Raw genomic sequence first — 14,394 nt, 5'->3', positions numbered from 1 at the left:
TCTTTTGGTTTCTGTCAGGGCGTTTGATGTTTTAGAAATGTTGCCTTGGGCTCATTGATGAGGTTCCACTTACGAAACTTTAAAAATCACTACAAGTGTTAAGCATTTTAATATGGATTTAAATCTAAGCCTGGAAATATGGGGAGATAAAAATAAGCAATTCATACTTAGATTGGAGATACTTGGAACTTATTAGATAATACTGCAAAATTATAGGATAGAGTGCTTTAACATCACAGAGAAATTTAATGAACATAAAAGCAATTCATATACTGCTAAATAGAAGAGAGGAAGAGAAATAAATAACAGCTAAGTAGATGCTGACGTAATACTTGCTAACGTTGTATAACATATTAGAGTAAGAATCACAATTATTCAGGCTGAGTTTGTTCTATAAAGGCACCCTAGGACATATGCTTTGAACACAGATAGACTTTATTTGAATACTAAATGTAAGAATATTCTTAGCTTCTGTAAAGAAATACGCTTCCTCTTGTTTATCCGGAGCCATGTGATTCTCTCAGTAAAGCTTTCGTTTTCTAACTTTTGATAGAATCCTGAACCTAAGAAATGTTTCACTCTTCTCTTTGTCCCATCACAAGAAAAATTCCAGTGTAATAAAATGGAGAAGCAGGTCCAATGATCAGTGGCAGCTGTCTCTTGGTCCCCATCGCAGCTCATAGTCCTGCTGGTTGTGCTTCCAGGAATGTCAGTACAGGCCTACCAAGAGAAGCTGGAAATACAGTTTTTCCTACAAAATCTCCCTTTTGAAAAGGTTAACAAGCAAGTACAACATGTTAAAGCTCTGTGTGGGCCAAGAATAGACACAAAAACTAAATACATCTGTGGGCTTGAGTCTAAGTTGGAACCTGTTTTTGAGTTCGTAAAACTTGAGCCTCAAGTCCGTTCTCTCGCTTGACTTCATAATGACCCAGTGACATAGTCAGTCTTATCATCTTCTGTTTCTAATATTGTAGTGATCTCAGAGAGAATGAAAGGCTTACTCGAATTTCATAAATCCAAGTCTTCTCCAATCTAAGCCTCCCAACCCAAATTTTGATCTAGAATTTGAATATAGATGCATCTGGTCACAAAGCCTACACACTACCTCAATTCTAGTGTCCACATTGGAAGCATTTTGCCATCAGGTAGTATTAGGAATCCAATTACTATGCAATGATTACATCCACACTCTAAAGATCATATTGAATGGGGAATGATAAGAGGGAAAGGGAATATAGGCAATGTTGCCTAGGTTTTTCTGTAATTTAAATAAAAGAGAAACAGATTTCATTAATTAAAATATAATAAGGAATCTCACTAGAACTTATTCTTCACTAGTAATTGTTACGGATTGAATTGTGTCCCCCACAAAAGATGTTTTCAAGTCCTAGCCCCTAGTATGTGGCCTTATTGGAGATAGTGTGGTTGCAGGTGCAATTAGTTAAGATGAGGTTATACTGGATTATGGCAGGACTTTCATCCAATATGTCTGCTGTGTGGTACACGAATTATTCCAATAATTGCATAAATGCCTTTAGTTAGGCATTGATTTCACCTTGAGAGAGTGACCTCAGAGTGTGAGTGGCCAGCCTTGTTGATAACTGCTTCCTGGAAGCTCACTCACCACTCCCAAGGTTACGCTTGGAGTACAGGCCTTGGTCCCTATCCAAGGATGTCCTGTTTGGTGTTTGGCAGTCACTTGAGTTCAGTTTATAGCCTTGTAATGACAGGAACCAGTGACCTCATGAACTAGCTTGTTCTTCTTTAGTAACCCTACTTATTAGGAAGTTATTTGGTTGAGTAAGAATGTACCTCCTTATTAGTCATTATGATATCTTGCCCTCTGAAGCCACAAAGGCTGAGTTCATTGTCTCTTACATATGACAACTCATATATTAGTTGAAAATAGTTATGGATTTTCATTCATTTTCTCTTCTCTGGGACAAAGTCTTTCTGTATCTTTCCTCATTTCTTGTGCATCAGGGTTTCTGGTTTGTTACGATCCCTTTCAATGTGTAGGATCTGGAACTCAATCCTATTGCCAAATTTGATCAGTGACTCAGAATGGACCATCAAATCTTTCTTGTTTTGAATACTATGGGAGAGTTTAAACAGTGTGTTAAGCACTAGGCTAGAGTTTTTGGCCATGAAAAAAAGAATGTACAAAGCTCACCTCTTACTTCCAAAGTGTGATGGACTTGCCTAGAGCCTCTGAAGGAATTGAATGTAAATCAAAAGTCTATCAATGTATAGACTTTCAGTTCAGTCATTCTCAAAACATGGTTTGTAGACTTCTGTGGAATCTCTAAGATCCTCTCAGAGGATCCATAAGATCAGAACTATCTTCGTAATAATACTAAGACATTATTTGCCCTTTTTTGCTGTGTTTGTCATGGCACTAATGGTGCAAAAGCAATAATGGTGTCAAACTGCTGGCACATTGAACAACGACATGGCACCAAACTGTATTAGTTGTCATAGTATTCCTCGCTACCATGCACTTTTAATGAAGGAAATGCTAATTTTACTTAAGAACATACTTGGCCAGGCCTGGTGGCTCATGCCTGTAATCCCAGCGCTTTGGGAGGCCGAAGTGGGTGAATCACCTGAGATCAAAAGCTCGAGACCAGTCTGGCCAACATGGTGAAACCCTGTCTCTACTAAATGCAAAAAATAAATTAGCCAGGCATGGTGTCACATGCCTGTAATCCCAGCTACTTAGGAAGCTGAGCAGGAGAATCACTTGAACCCAGGAGGCGGAGATTGCACCATTACACTCCAGCCTGGGCAACGAGAGTGAAACTCCATCTCAAAAAATAAAATTTACTTAATAAAGCAATAAGAATTATTAATTTTATTAAATCAACCCCTTGAGCACACATATCTTTACTATTCAGTGGGACAAAGGGGAAAATACACATAAAGTTCTGTTGCCAACCAAAAATGCACTTGTTTGATTCTCAAGGAGAAGTACTTGTATGATTATTCAGGTTGCGAGGTAAACATGCCACTTCTTAAAATGGAACACTATTTTTACTTGAAACAAATGACTCACATACAAATTATGGTTATTTAGACTTGGATATTTCACAGATAGTTTCTCAAAAATGAGCAAAGTGAGTCAAGCAGATCACTTAGAGCACAACAATGGACAATATTTGTTGCAAATAATAATATTTGAGGTTTCAAGTAAAAATTAGCATTTTAGGAAACTAATATCTGCCACCATGCGTTTGATAGTTTCCATACATGAAACTTTTCTGATGAGATCAGCAGTGATGTTGACTAATAAGATTTTTCAATGTTATGTAATGAAATGTGTCAACATTTAGAATGTTTTTGTAATGTAGCAAACAAATATTTTCCAAATGGAAAAAGATGAAACAAAATCACGAATGGATAAAACAGCCATTCAAGGTACAAAATGTACTGAAGGGTTTGTTGTAAAGAGATTTAGAAAGTTTATTGATATGGTTTCAGATTTTACAAGTTGCTTTACAAAAGTACCACTTGTTCAGCTTTGGTATAAAATTTAAAAAGAATATTCCCAATTATCTGAAAAGGCTATTCATATGAGTGTGAGGCTCAATTTTTAAAAAACACACATTAGCGAAAACACTGTGTTGTACATAACAGAATGCGTGCAGAAGCTGATATCAGAATTCAACTATGTTTCTATTAAGCCAGACACTGAAGAAATTCACTAATATGAAAAACAATGCCTATCTTCTCAGTACATTTTTTGTTTTGTAAAATACAATTATTCTTTATGAAATATGTTGCCTATGTTAACATATAATGGGTTTATTATTATAGCTTTTAAATAAGCTAATATTGTAAAATTTTTTCAGTTTTAATTTCTTTTTTTTTTTTGAGATGGAGTTTTGCTCTTGTCATCCAGGCTGGAATGCAATGGCATGGTCTCGGCTCACTGCAACCTCCACCTCCCAGGTTCAAACAATTCTCCTGCCTCAGCCTTCCGAGTAGCTGAGATTACAGGCATCCGCTACCACGTCTGGCTAATTTTCATAATTTTAGTAGATATGAGGTTTCACCATGTTGGCCAGGCTGGTCTCAAACTCTTGACCTCAGGTGATTCGCCCACCTCGGCCTCCCAAAGTGCTGGAATTACAGGCATGAGCCACCATGCCTGGCCCAGTTTTAATTTCTAACACAGTAAATATTGGTAGTTATAATCTACATAAACAAGCTCTTTGGCACCCTCAATAATTTTTAAGAGTGTTAAGGGGTCCTGAAACCAAAACATTTGAGAACTGCTCATTTTAGGTAACTGAGTTTGCTAGGAAACAGAGAATTTCAGGAATATCTGTAGTGCTTTGTCATTGGTAAGATTACATTTCTTTCTAATCAGTATGCATCTTTCAGTGAAATCAAATGGGTTTCTAATAAATGTTTATTGTAACTACTGTAAAATAATCATAGCTAACACCTAGTGAATATTGACTATGCATCAGTCTCTGTGCAGGACAGAGAGGATACAGCAGCATTCAGACACCATCCCTGCTTGGTGGAGCTTAGAGAAATGGAAAAGACAGACACTCAGTGAGAATCTACTGGGTGGGAGTATGAGTCAGCACTATCTTCAGGATGCTAGAAGGCATCCTAGTTCCTCCATGGTCCAAGGACTGACACTGGAAACCTGAGAAGAGGATGGGTTTAAGATATATTTGGTGGGATTTGGGGACACGACTTGTGATTGATTGATACAAACATTAAGGAAAAGAGGAAGGATTAAAGGATTACTAAGCTTGGTGGATTAAGTTCATTCCATCATCAATTCAACAAGTGTTTGTTCAGTACCTACTATGTGCCAGGTATTCTAAGTGTTGAGGGGAGAATGCCAAGCAAGAAAACTCATGTTAGTGAGATGAGCTGGTGAGAGGAGGGGGCAGATCATGAAACAATTGATCAATTGGTCAATAAATTGTTAAGGAATGACTGCCATTGCAAAGCATTAACATAGGCAGATGTAAGAGAGAAGGATGGGGAGGCCACTTTGGATTGGGTTAGGAAAGCTCGTCTGAGGAGATAACATTTAAATTTAATTTTGAACAACAAGAAGCAGCCAACCATGCAAAGTAGGAAAAAGAATGTTCCCAGAAGAGGTACTAATTGATGAAACTATTTGAAGCAGAAATGAGCTTGGTGAGATGATAAATCGAGTTGCCATATTTAATGAATAAAAATCAAGGCACCTAGTTAATTTTGAATTTCAGAGAAGCAACATTTTTTAAAAATATAAGTATGTATGACACACTATTTGGGACATGCTATACTAAGAAAAGAAAACTTTGTTGTTTATCTGAAATACAAATTTAACTAAGAATATGCAGAAAATTCCAAAGAGCAAATAAAAGCTCTTAGAACTAATAAGTAATTACATCAAGAGTACAGGATACAAGGCTAATATACAAAAATTAGTTGCTTTTCTATATACTAGCAATGAGCAATTGGAACTTGAAATTTAAAACACATCACCATTTACATTAGCACCAAAAAAGGAAATACTTAGGCGTATGTAAATCTAACAAAATATGTACAAGATCTATATGAGGAAGGCAATAAAATTCTGATTAAACAAATAAAAAATATCTAAATAAATGGAGCGATAGTCCATGTTCCTGGATAGTAAGACTCAACGTTGTTAAGATATAATTTATTTCCCATATGTTCTACAGATTCAATGCAATCTCAATCGTAATCTCAGAAAGTTATTTTGAAAATATTGACAAACTAATTCTGAAGTTTATATGGAGAGGCAAAAGACCCAGAATAGCCAACTCAGTATTGAGGAAGAAAATCAAAGTTGGAGGACTGACACAGCTGAAATTGATTATAAAGCTACATTAATTAAGACAGTGTGGTTTTGGCAAATGAGTAGATGAATAGATCAATAGGACACAATGGAGAGCCCAGAAATAGACCCACATAAATACAGTTAACTGATCTTTGAAAAACGAGCAAAGGCAATTCAATGAAAAGAGGATAGTTTTTCAACAAGTATTGCTAAGATAATTGGGCATTCACATGCAAAAAGAAAAAACAAAAAACAAATCTAGACAAAGGCCTTGCGCTCTTCTTAAAAATTAACTCAAAATTGATCATAGGCCTAACTACAAAACCACAGAACCTAAACCATAAAACTATAAAACTTCTAGAAAATAACATATGAGAAAAACTAAGTAACCTTGCATTGGTGATTAAAACTAAAAACTTCTTTTCTGTGAAAGATACTGTTAAGAGAATGAAAAGACAAGCCACTTACTAGAAGAAAGTGTTTGTAAAACATATATCTAATAAAGAGCTTGTACCCAAAATATACAAAAAAGCCTTAAAATTTAACAATAAGAAACCAAACCATTTAATTAAAAATGAGTAAATGATCTAAACAGCCACTCATTAAGGAAGATTTACAGATGGCAAATGGCATATGAAAAGATGCTCAATGTCATGTCATCAGGGAATTGCAAATTAAAACAAACTATATACCTATTAGAATGGTTAAAATCCAAAATACTGACAACACCAAATGCTGGTGAGGATGTGTAGCAACAGGAACGCTCATTCATTGCTGGTGGGAATACAAAATGGTACAGCCACTTTGCGAGATATTTTGACAGTTTTTTACAAAGCTAAACATAGTCTTACCATATGATCCGGCAATCACACTCTTTGCTATTTATCCAAATGAATTGAAAACTTATGTCCATACAAAAACCTGCTGCTATGGTTTGAATGTTTGTTCCTTCCCAAACTCATGTTGAAATTTAATTGCCATTGTAACAGTATTAACAGGTGAGACCTTTAAGAGGTCATTAGGCCATGAGGGCTCTGCCTTCATGAATGGATTAATGTGGTTATTTTTGGAATGGGTTTGTTATTACAGTAGTGGGTTCTTTATAAAAGGATGAGTTTGCCCCCCTTTGTCTCTCTGTCTCTTTCTCTCTTTGCCCTTGTGCCATCTGATCTCTTCCACCATATAATGATGCAGCAAGAAGGTCCTTGCAAGATACTGTCACCTTGATATTGGACTTCCCAGCCTCCAGAGCCGTGAGCCAATAAACTTGTTTGTTATAAATTACCCAGTCTCAGGTGTTCTGTTACAGCAGCAAAAGCAGACTAAGACACCTGCTCATGAATGTTTATAGCAGTTTTATTCATAATTGCCAAAACATGGAAGCAAAAAGATGTCCGTCGATAGGTGAATGGATAAACAAACTGTGGTTTGTTCATACAATGGAATATTATTCAACAACAAGAAATGAGCTGTCAAGCAAGCCACAAAAAGACATAGAGAAACCTTCAAAGCATATTGTTAAGCAAAAGAAGCCAGTTTGGAAAGGCTACATACTGTATGTTTCCAACTACAAGACATTCTGGAAAAGGCAAAACTATAGAGTCAGTAAAATGTTCAGTGGTTGCCAGGGATTGATGGAGAGTGGGAAGAGAGTTGAATGAGTAGTGTGGGGAATTTTTAGGGCAGTGAAACTATGCTGCATAAATACGGTAATCGCCAAAGAAGATAAACAAACAGCTGATAAGCACATGTCATTACACATTTGCCAAAGCTCTTAGAATTGTACAACATAAAGAGTGAATCCTGATGTAAATTATCGACTTGAGTTAATAATATCGTGTCAATATTGGTTCATTGGTTGTAACAAATGTATCACACGAATGCCAAATGCTAACAGTAAGAGAAGCTGTATATGGATTGGGGAGGGTAAATAGGAACTCTTTGTACTTTCTGCTCAGTTTTTCTGTAAACCAAATACTGCTGTAAAAATAAAAGTCAATTAACTGAAAAAAAATTTAACGGGAATCCTTATCTGACAATCCCAGGAACAGAGAGGCCAGTGTGGCTGTATCTAGTGGGTGAATGGAAAGTGGAGTGAGTTTAAAGAAGTCGAGACAGGCCACATTATAGGGACGTTGAAAGCCAGAGGAAGGTTTTTATTTCCTTCTATGTGTAATGAAATGCCTCTGAAAAGGTCAGTATTTTAAAAATTCTTTCTGGCTGCTGTAGGGAGAATAGATGGTTCCTACAGTGGAAGTCCAGAGATGTTTACAAGGTTATTGGTTCAGCCCAAGCAAAAGCTAATGTGAGCTACTTGGTGGCAGAGGAGGTAGAAAGCAGTGGTCAGATCTCCGAAGTGAAGACAGAAGCTACAGTTTTATTTTGGAACTGTGGGTGGAGAGCGAGTAAAAGAGAAGAATCCAGCCAGGCGCAGTGGCTCAGGCCTGTAATCTCAGCACTTTGGGAGGCCTAGAGGAATGGATCACCTGAGATCAGGAGTTCCAGACCAGCCTGGCCAACATGATGAAACTCTGTCTTCACTAAAATTACAAAAATGAGCCGGGCATGGTGGCACCTGTAATCCCAGCTACTTGGGAGGCTGAGGCAGGAGAATCACTTGAACCTGGAAGGGGGAGGTTGCACTGAGCTAAGACTGTGCCACTCCACTCCAGCCTGGGCAACAAGAGCAAAACTCATGTCTCCAAAAAACAAAAAAAAAAGAAAGAAAAGAAAAAGAAAAATCCAATACAGCAATGAAAGTTTTGCCTAAGCAATTGGGTGTCTTGTAGTACCATTAACAGATATAATAAATAATAAGTACCAAAAGTAAAGAGTTATTTTTGTCCTTGTTAAATTTGAGATGGCTATTAAACATCTAGGTGGAGATGTCAATTTTACTGAGCTAGGAAATGATATTACTGACTTATATAGCAAACAATGGCAAGGGAGCAGTTTGCACGGGGAAAATTATAAATTGGGTTTTCAACATGTTGAAATTGAGATGCTTGTGAGAGACCTGCATGGATGTGTTGAGTGGGCAGTTGGGTATCTTAGTGTCTAAAACTATGAATTGAAGTCTGGCCTGGAGATAGATGGCATTTGGTAGTTGCTGGTACGTCAGCCACAGTTTGGAGCTATGGAGTTGAATGAAGTGACCTCTTGCGGAGTATATCCGTTGTCATCATTTCTACACCAGAATGGCATGGAGCAGGGGTAGGCATTCTCTCAAGGCTGCCTATTTCTTACCTTAGGCTATAACCCAGGTCTTCTCTCCTTCAGATCCTCAAATTTTAAAAAAGATTTCACTGGGCACTCCCAACTTCTTCTGGAGGATGGAGATGGGGGCAGAGCACATGGTCCATACACTACGTCTATTTTTTTTTTTTTTTTAGACGGAGTCTGCCTCTGTCACCAGGCTGGAGTGCAGTGGCACGATCTGCGCTCATTGTAACCTCCACCTCCCGGGTTCAAGCAATTCTCCTGCCTTAGCCTCCTGAGTAGCTGGGATTACAGGCGTGCACCACTACGCCCGGCTAATTTTGTATTTTTAGTAGAGACAGGGTTTCTCCATGTCGGTCAGGCTGGTATCGAACTCCTGACCTCAGGTGATCCACCCGCCTCAGCCTCCCGAGGTGCTGGGATTACAGGCGTGAGCCACCATGCCCAGCCACTACTTCTAATTGTATTCTTCCTCTTCCTTGTCTCTCTCTCTCCTCCAATCTTAGAACTATTTAATAAGTTAGAGGGGTGGGAAGGGGCCTGTTCTACATAGTCACCATCAGTTTGGGCCAGATCGTCACTGAAATAAAACTTAAAACTTGCTTTATTTCTAGCAACTACTTTTTCTAGGGAAAGTGCTGCTCTGTGTCACATAGTCCAAGTCAGGTTAGAGTAGGAGACAAATAGAACAAGCTGGTTAAAACCAAAAATATAATTTCATGAATTTGTTTCTTACTGCAGGTCCTGTTTTCTCTATGCTGTACATGAATCTTTTCCGTTTCTTTAAATAGCAATCCAATTTATTCATCAGTACACTGGCAGAATTTTATTTTTGAGAACCTTCCCATCATTCTTGAAATACTCTCTCCTTTAGTTTCTGAGAGGGAAGTTCTAAGGTAAAGATTCTCTAGGAATGAGATAATAATTGCAGGGAGGTAAAATTTGGTTTTGTAAAATCACTTATGCTTTTATAAAAATCTTAACCTGGACAATTATCTGGGATTAGTGCAGAACTATTTATTTTCTAATTCCTTTCCTCACCAGAATTATTTAATGTCCATGTTTTGAAACTACTTTTAAATTGAAGTATAACATGAATACAGTAAGGCATCAAATCTTACAAAAGTTTCACATAATTCTAAGAATTGGGCAATTCTTACAGGTTAATGAATTTTAAACAACTATGCAACTGTATACCCTAGAATTTAATATATATATACACATATGTATGTATATATATGTGTGTGTATATATGTGTGTGTATATATATATGTGTGTGTGTGTATATATGTGTGTGTGTGTGTGTATATATATATATATATATATATATATATATATATATATAGCCAGGCACAGTGGTGTGCACCTATAGTCTCAGCTACTTGGGAGGCTGAGGTGGGAGGATCATTTGAGCCCAGCAGTTCCAGGTCAGCCTGGACAACATAGTGAGACCCGATCTCTTAAAAAAATCTTTTGTTTTCTTTCCAGAATAGTAGAAATAAAACACGTCACAGAAAACATAGTTATGTTGCTTAATCTCTTTAGATGAGCATTTTTTAACTTTTTGGTCTAAGGACCCCTTTACACTCTAAAAACAAAAATTATTGAGAATCCCTAAGAGATTCTGGCTTTTGTTTTTATGAGAGCTAGCAAGCTAGCTAGATATATGAGATACGTATGTATATTAGATGTAAATATGTTATAAATTAAGTCTGAGAATGTTGTGAAACATGAGAATACACAAGTACACATTCCATGAGCTGATAAAACAATGATGTCATGGAAAATTCTACTGCACACTTGTGATTAAAAACAGAAATAATGACAAGTGATGCTGTGTAGTTGAAATGCTCATACATTCCTCCTGGGATTTTAAAATGGTAGTGCTGTGGAAAACAGTTTGACATTTGCTCAAAAAGTGAAACTAGAGTTACCATGTGACCCAGCAATCCCACTTCTAGGTACATAGATGAGAGAATTGAAATCATACATTCACACAGAAACTTGTACACAAATGTTCATAGCAGCATTAGTTCAAAATAGCCAAAAAAAAAAAAAAGAATTCAAATGCCTATCAACTTGGGAATAGATAAATAAAATATGGTGTATGTATAAATGAAATACTATCCTGCCATAAATGGAATATTATTCATGTAGGAATGAAGTACTGATTCATGCTGCAACATAGATAAACTTTGAAAACGTTACCTGAGTGGAACAAAAACAAGACACAAAAGACCACGTATTGTATGATTCCTTTTATATGAAATATCCAGAATATGCAATCCACGTAGACAGAAAGTAAACTAGAGGCTTCCAGGGGATGGGGGAAGCAGGGAATGGAAAATGACTGCTCACAGGTATAGAGGTTCTTTTCAGAATGGTGGAAATGTTCTGGAATCATATAGTGGTGATGATTGTACAACATTGCAAATTTACTAAAAACAACTGACCATACTAAAAACCACTTTAAAATGGTGAATTTCATGTTATATGAATTATATCCCAATTAAACATTACCACATGAAAAGGTATCCTCCAGAAATTATTATTTGGAGCTTTAGAGACAACTTTATGATCCAGAAAAATAAATGGATAAAGGAGCCTGTACAGCTGATTTTTGTTGAGGAGGAATGCGCAGAGGATTCCTGTTGCCAGACTGAGTGGGCCTCCCAGATAAGCAGAGTCGAGCTGAGTTCTTGGGTCACTGCGCTCCCCGGGCAACGGCTGACATGCTCCGTGTTTGCAATTGCGGTTGTTCAAGCTGAATGAACGCAATGTTGTTGTGGCAAAAGAAAACCCACAAGAAAGTATAGATAGGCCAGTCTAAGGGTGCCTGAGTTAGGGCAGAACTTTTTTCATATGTTCTTGTAAAGCTCAGGCACAAATAAAACTAGCTAATAGAAAGAAGGAAACAGGCCGGGTGCGGTGGCTCACGCCTGTAATCCCAGCACTTTGGGAGGCTGAGGCAGGAGGACTGCTTAAGGCCAAGAGCTTGAGACCAGCCTGGCAACATGGCGAAACCCCCATCTCTACTAAAAATACAAAAATTAGCCAGGCGTGGTGGCCCACGTCTGTAATCCCAGCTACTCGGGAGGCTGAGACAGGAGAATCACTTGAACCCGGAAAGGCGGAGTTTACAGTGAGCCGAGATCACGCCACTGCACTCCAGCCTGGACAACAGAGTGAGACTGTGTCTCAGAAAAACAAACAAACAAACAAACAAAAAAAAACAGAAAAGAAAAGAAAAAAAGAAAGAAACAAAACCTAAACAACACTATTACAATAACAAAAAAAAAGCACGTGGGTCTCATACATCATCAACAAATTATTTATGCATGGAGTGCCTTTTCTCTGGTCATTCATGGAGGTTTAGGATAGATGACCCAATTAAACCAGCCCTCATTTGAATTCACTCCCAAAAGAAGAATGTAATGGTAAGAGAATCAAGTTTAACGGCAGAAAGATGACATTTTCAAAAACATATGAGCCAATTAAAAGCTCATTATCCAGAAACCCATCTGATGGTGTCAGATGGTTTTAGTGTTAGGAGAAAATGTCTGATGAACCTTTTCTTGAAGCTGCTCCCAGATCTACTGCTGGAGGAAGAACCACTGATTGAGACAGGGAAGCAGTGGCAAACTCAGGCTGCAGGTGGAAGCTCAAAGGGGAAAATGAGACAGACCTGTCACAGAGCCAAGGAACTTTCAGAAATATGGCTCTCCACACATCAAGCAATGGGATACAGTCGTTGGCCGTTGAAAGTGGAGCAGTAGCTTCAGGTGTCACCTTCTTTGGGGAACGTGGCATTTTCAAGGGACCCTGAGCATGAGGGAATCTCATCTGGATTTTCAAGTCATGACTCAGATGGTTCCATGGGGGCAGAAGGAATGAGGGTGTCCCAAACAGACTGGCATGTAGAAATTCTATGTGGTATGCAAGATTTGGGAAGTACATTACGGCTTGTGTATCATGTAAGCTGGCTATACTAGAGTGCTGAACTTATACTAGAGCAATAGTACTCAGAAGAAAATAGTAATTTGAAAGACATTTGAATATAATTACTGCATATTGTAAACTATATATAGAGTTACATATTTCACTCACTCTCAGAAGAAAAGAAATGGGATTTTTCTAAGAGACAAGAAATTATACATCCTTTTCATTAGTTTTCTCATGTGCTAACTTTATGCAAAATGAAATTTAGGTACAAAGGGCAGTAAGCAGTAACAAATATGAAACACCCATCTGGAGTGGTATGTGAGTAGTTACTAAGGAAAGGTTTCCAAGAAAGGAACCATAAATGCTTTCACCAAAGCCAGATAATTAGAAGTGTTAAAGAAACAGTGTAGGTTTTTTTTTAAAGTCCTAGTTACGGTAAATTACATCTAATTACATTTTTAGTTGCCAATTTCTACCCAGATCCTTGAAATCTTTCAGGAAAATGAATTTAAACCATAATTCTTAGTAGGAAATTTGAGGATAAATAAACTTTCTTAATACATTAGATTGTTGCACAGTTTCTCAAAATAAGTTATAATCTTAACAAGAACACATATTTACACACACTACTCTTTTCATAATTCATGGAATTCATTTTCTCTTTACAGTTATACTAAAAAGATTCTACATATCTTCTTTCTGTGTTAGTAGATTTAGAGAAGGTAAATCTAATTACTATAATTGTATGTAGACTTGCAAAGACTGGCCCACATCATAGAGAGACAGCATGCATTATCCCAGAATATCTGAGACATATCTGGCAACCATTATAGCACCCACTGAGTTGTCTTCGAGTTAGGGCATGATTGTGTGAATAAGCAAATAAAGCACAGAAGGGAAAAAGTAACCTTTGGGAAAGTGGCTCAGAGCAGCGTAAGTGAGTAGATGAAGGGCCCAGTTCCTTGCCTTGCCTCCCAAGCTGTGGCAGCCCACAGCAAGATTCCAACCCTATATCTGAAACTCATGGGGTCAAGTGTGTTTCAAACTCCCAGGGGTTTTGGACTTCACGAAGATGATTTAAGAGACTCTGCCCTCTTCTTCCTGCAGAGAGGGAAATCCCTTCCTAGGCTGTTGGTGGAAAATCCTCTCCAGTGTCTTCTTTGTCCTCTGTCTCCCCCACAACCCTTCACAATAGAGCATGGGCAAGAGACAGCAGCGCCAAACAGGAGGCCGCTACCTCTATGTGGTGCCCCCGACATTGTGCCCTGTACGACGTGGATTTGACGTTTAGTCAAATTAATAGATTCTTGTTAGGAACACACCCAAGAGAAGGAGTGTAATTACTGTGGGATTTGGTGAATCATGGTGAATATGTGAGTAACCAAGTAATTACCCTGGGGAATCTTTTCCTC

General features: G+C 37.8%; 1 protein-coding gene across 5 annotated transcripts in view; it reads left to right on the top strand.

The window, feature by feature from the left end:
* Positions 1 to 14,394, top strand: part of PSD3 (pleckstrin and Sec7 domain containing 3) — a 713,864-nt gene that overhangs the window by 114,884 nt on the left and 584,586 nt on the right. The window lies entirely within an intron of this gene.

This window comes from Pan paniscus, chromosome 7 (assembly GCF_029289425.2).
Source record: "Pan paniscus chromosome 7, NHGRI_mPanPan1-v2.0_pri, whole genome shotgun sequence".
Lineage (NCBI taxonomy): Eukaryota > Metazoa > Chordata > Mammalia > Primates > Hominidae > Pan > Pan paniscus.
The sequence above is the reverse complement of the archived record's forward strand: the minus strand, read 5'-3'. Positions and strand labels throughout refer to the sequence as shown.